This window comes from Pinus tabuliformis, chromosome 7, assembly GCF_031772625.1.
Source record: "Pinus tabuliformis cultivar Carrire ecotype Pingquan chromosome 7, CPIR1, whole genome shotgun sequence".
In the NCBI taxonomy this organism is placed as follows: Eukaryota; Viridiplantae; Streptophyta; class Pinopsida; order Pinales; family Pinaceae; genus Pinus; species Pinus tabuliformis.
In genome coordinates this window covers 1,361,031,188-1,361,036,288 of record NC_142293.1, presented here as the reverse complement: position 1 = coordinate 1,361,036,288, position 5,101 = coordinate 1,361,031,188, and the positions used below count along the sequence as shown (strand labels likewise).

Below are 5,101 nucleotides of genomic sequence, written 5' to 3'. Positions count from 1 at the left end.
ACACGTGTGACCTATAGCTAAAATTTTTATGGTTTGAGGTAGTTTGTGGCTTCATGAGCAAAATTCATGTTTTGAAAATCCAACCTATAACTAAAAATAGATCCACATAAAAACAACATATATATTACATATTTGATAAATACTAATATTTATTGATGTTATTAACAAAGTATCGACATGACCTCTTTGTTCCTAACCCAACAATCCATTGCTCCATGTAGAAAAATTAGATAAAACTTAGTGAATATCACTGTATTTTTTTTAATTGAACATACATCATCGATATTAAAATAAGTCGTTCGTACAAAAATATGAGAATGCAATGCACACCATGCCATCTTTTTCCTTTTCCAAGCGGGCGTTAACGTTCAAATTAAAATAAGTCGATGGTACAAAGAGATAAGAATCTAATGCACGCCCTGCCTTTTCCCGCTGGCGTTTTGATCACCATCGTCCATCTTTTTCCACCGCTTCATCTTCACCGTCCATTTAGCCCTCTCCCGTTATAAATTGATGAGTTCTAGATTTGGTGAAATCACATTCATTCGCTTCTTTCCTGCCCTCACCGGGATGGCAGGGAAATGCGATGGAGGTCTTCTTAATGCAAAAGGAAGGGTAAAAGGGTTTCCATCTGTCTTCACCCTGTTGCCTGTGGTTGCCTGCAGACAGTTTAAAATAGCATTACTCGTTGGTATTTTTCCTTCGTGGGTGCAGAGGCGTACGGTTTTTCATCAGTGGTCATCTCTATCCCTAATTTCAGTGATTTTTACGGTTCCTACCACTTTATTTTTCATTAATTTTTTTTTTGTTTATTCTAACACCTTAACATACTACATCCGCTTATGTTGAGATGTGAACTGGGGTTGGGATTGCGGTTTGGAGATTGGGTTTTCCATAGGTCTATGGAGATTCCAAGCGGCGCGTTTTAATTTGCTTATTCAGAAATCTAGGGCTTTTTTCAGGTATTTTCGTGAAGTTTCACTCGAAGTGATTAGGTTAAATATATTTTTTCCTGTTGTGGTTCGAGGGTCAATATAGATCAGTGGAAGCTTTGCTCTGTAAGTAATTAGGTTAATTATATTTTCTTAGGAAGTGGTTTCTGTATGCTTTATAACTATATGCGCATGATTTGTCAAGAAGCGGACCCTTTTAGTCGCTGATAGCAGGACTGTATGATCTTATGCTTTTTTATTACCTGAAAGGGATCTGCTTGTATCTGGAAGATCTGAAGATGGGAGGTTGTCCACGTCTGAATCATTTCATCCCCTTCAATCTTAGATGACTAGATCTGAATATGATAGGTCGTCCACACCATTCGCTATTATAATTAAAGTATTCTCTGAATCATTTCATCCCTTTCAACGCTATTTCTTCTTTTGTTTGGATGGTTTACATATTTAGTGGCAGGAGAATGAGGGCTCAGTGGCTGCTGAATCAATTTCGTTGTAAGTATTTAGCATTGGTGCTATTGGTCCTTTTCATATGTGATTTCAACGCTATTTCTTCTTTTGTTTGGATGGTTTACATATTTAGTGGCAGGAGAATGAGGGCTCAGTGGCTGCTGAATCAATTTCGTTGTAAGTATTTAGCATTGGTGCTATTGGTCCTTTTCATATGTGATTTGAGGGATGAATGATCCTTGGGCTACAGGGTCTTTACCTAGATTTGTCTTAAGCGGATTCTCCAAGAAGACTTAATTAGGGATCTGTTACATGATTTACATAGGCGGTTTGGTGTCGAGTATTTGTTGTGTTATATTCATGGAGTCAAGTCTATTTTGGCATTAACGTTACCTCTAATCATTGCTATGCCTGAATTTGGTAAAAAGTTTGGTCCTTGCACTGCAGGTTAAAGCAGAGTATTCTCTTGAAATTTTATAAAAAAAAAAACAGGCATATGACAAAATATCGCAGGTCTATAGATTCATAACTCTGTTGAGTGTGTACTTCCTAGTGTTTGTATTCCGTCTACCTATATTTCGGTGATATATTATGATTCCACAATCTTCTGCCCTAGGCATAAATTGTGCAGGTCATTGGATGAAAGGTGGGTTATAAGGAATTTTGGGTCGAAAGCATCATCAAAGAGGTTTGCTGTTTAAACTTCGATGAGTGGTTTTTAGTTTTGCGGTTATATGTTCACGTTCTCTGTTTGTTAGAGGTGCAAGATCATGTGATCCATTCATGTGAAATTAGAACAAGTGGATAAGCAGGGGCATAGTACGTATGGCTTAGTCCATTAGTTGACCAGTGTTTTGTTAGTGTGTTAGTCCATTGATATTTTGGTAATATTTTATAATCACTCCGCAATCTGTCGCCCTAGGTATAAATTGTGCAGGACATTGGATTGAAAGGTTAGAAGGCGTAGTTGGATCGAAGCCATCATCCAGGAAATTTGCTATTAAGCTCTGATGAGTGGATTTTAGTTGCAGTTACCTCTGTTTTGCCATTTATGTGAAACTAGAGCAATAGGGTTAGCAGGGGCATAATATGTCTGGACTGCTTTGGACGCCTGGTCGCTATATTTTCTTTGGGAATAGTAAGGATCACAATTCAGGTCATTTTTTTTTTCTTTTTTTTTTCCTTCTAGTCCTGTTTTTTTGAAGGTGTAATGGTTTTTTGTGGTCTAAAATATTTGAGACAAGCGGTATTCTGTCTCTGATTAAGGTGTACTGGATCAAGCTATATCTACAGGTTGTGCTGTAATGAATCTGCCAATGAATGGTTAATTTTTCAAAGATCGTTTCTCCGGTACCTGGAAGCCTCTGTCCTATAATTCAGTAATTCAGTTTTCCTTGCTGTTTAGCTCCTATCGTACTCATCGGATGATTAGGGTTGTGCTGTAATGTTTCAGCCTTGAAGTGAACGCTCAAACGGTATTCTGTCTCTGAATAAGCTGTACTGGATCAAGCTATATCTACAGGTTGTGCTGTAATGAATCTGCCAATGAATGGTTAATTTTTGAAAGATCGTTTCTCCGGTACCTGGAAGCCTCTGTCCTATAATTCAGTAATTCAGTTTTCTTTGCTGTTTAGCTCCTATCGTACTCATGAGTCATCAGATGATTAGGGTTGTGCTGTAATGTTTCAAGTGACAACGCAATATTTCATTCGGTATGCCAATGAATGGTTAATTTTTGAAAGCTCGTCTCTACGGTACCTGGAAGCCTCTGTCCTATAATTCAGTAATTCAGTTTTCCTTGCTGTTTAGCTCCCTATCTTACTCATCGGATGATTATGTTCCTTACACATTATATATTTATTTCTTTGAGCTTGCTTTGAAATCGTTATCGCCAGTTGAGTTGCCACAGTAGGGTTATGGGTTACTTTTCCCGTTGTGGTTGTAACCGATTGTTCTTTGGAGGTGCTGCATTGGCCACTGTCTTCAACAGTCTTCACTCTCCAGACTTTTGACTGTACTGTGTTCTTTTCACCTCCCACCTTAGCTGTGCATTGAAACACTTCTCTGGTCTAGATCTTCTGTGTATTTGGACATGTTAACTTCTCTAGATCAACTCTTTATGGTGTGTCTTCAAGAGGGGTTTATGAGCAAGATGATTTCTTGTCAAGCGAGAGTGTTGCAAGATATTTACATACATGGTCTATAATTCTCGAGATCGGCACTTGGCTGCATGGTATGTTTGCATCTTCAAGATAGGCTTCTGAGCTAGATGAGTTGTTCGTTTCGTCAATTTTCCAAGCGAGCGTGTCAATTATTGATTGCATATCTGCTTCTAATCAGCGGGATATGTCTGAATGTCTTCCTTGCCCATTTATTGCACCTCAGGAGCCATAGAGGTGCATTTTTCCCCTCCAACTCGCCTGGGCGGCCTTCTATGAGTCAGCACATATCATGAATGTCTTCCTCAACTTTCTGTGATAAAATGATACTCAAGGTGGCAAGCAGGTTTTGTAAGGGCCGCCTTCTATGATTCAACAGATTTGTCCGAATGTCTTACTCGCCCTTTCTGTGAAGTGAAGAAGGCGGCATGCAGGTTTTTGTATTTTATACTTTATTGCGAAGTTAGTTGTGGCTTCTTGAGGGTTGATTATCCCATGTTTTCAGCCTCTCCGATCATTGGACTGTCATAGCTCCTGGCGTGCACAGATGGGTTTTTGTGCTACTCTTGGCTTCGATCATGACCATTTAGGTTGGCCTTCTCCCCTGATTTCCATCTGCCTTCATCATGCGCTAGACAGTCCATGCTGTGTTTTGTCTTATAAGTTGGCATCTGTACTGTTTGATCATTTGAGGTCTTATATTTGTTAAATGATGTTCAGATTTCCTCTTCTTATCATGGGATGAGATGAATCAGTTGGTTTAATGAAATCAATAAGTTGGGATAGCGGTGTTTTGTTATCCTCCTCTTGAAGCGTTGTTTCACATCAGCAACTTCGAGACTTACCAATATATCAGCCGACCTGAATAGTGTCCGGTATGTTGTTCCTTCCTTTGCAAGCAGCCAGCATGTTCGTGTTTTTATCCGGTCCTCATCAGGCGAGCGTGAGATTGCCATCCATGGGGAATAAGGGGCTTCTATTATTCTTTCTTCATGTAATGTTACCAGCGATTTGATATTTTTTTATGTTTGTTTTTTGTTATCCTCCTCTTGAAGCGTTAGTTCAAATCATTAACTTTGAGACTTACCAATATAGTTAGTTCAAATCATTAACTTTGAGACTTACCAATATATCAGCCGACCTGACTAGTGTCCGGTATGTTGTTCTCCCTTTGCAAGCAGCCAGCATGTTCGTGTTTTTATCTGGTCGTCATCAAGCGAGCGTGAGATTGCCATCCATGGGCAAGAAGGGCTTCTATTATTCTTTCTGCATGTAATGTTACCGGCGATTTGATATTTTCTTATGTTTGTTTTTGCCTCCGGCCTCCTAAGTTGGCATTGACCATGGGTTTTTTACTGTCTCTATAGACATGGTCTTCGAAATGGATGGGCTCATTTAATTTCCAATTTATATTATTTTTTGCTAATATAAAGATCTCCTTTCTACATTTAAGGTGTAATGTAATGGTATTGTGGGTTGTCATGATGTTAGTATCAAATTCTCTAATGATATTATGGTTTCTAATGTAATATTTAGCATGGT

General features: G+C 38.8%; 1 long non-coding RNA gene across 3 annotated transcripts; it reads left to right on the top strand.

Moving 5' to 3' along the window:
* The first annotated feature begins 513 nt into the window (after positions 1-513).
* LOC149252650 (uncharacterized) lies at positions 514-4,885 on the top strand. 3 transcript variants are annotated; one of them, XR_016266972.1, is made up of 3 exons: positions 522-1,238; positions 1,302-2,538; positions 2,682-4,047. It is a non-coding gene; the product is annotated as an uncharacterized LOC149252650 (long non-coding RNA). The 3 variants fall into 3 exon arrangements; XR_016266973.1 differs by adding an exon at positions 4,741-4,885 and having other exon boundaries at positions 529-2,538; positions 2,682-4,553; XR_016266971.1 differs by having other exon boundaries at positions 514-2,556.
* Positions 4,886-5,101: the final 216 nt, after the last annotated feature.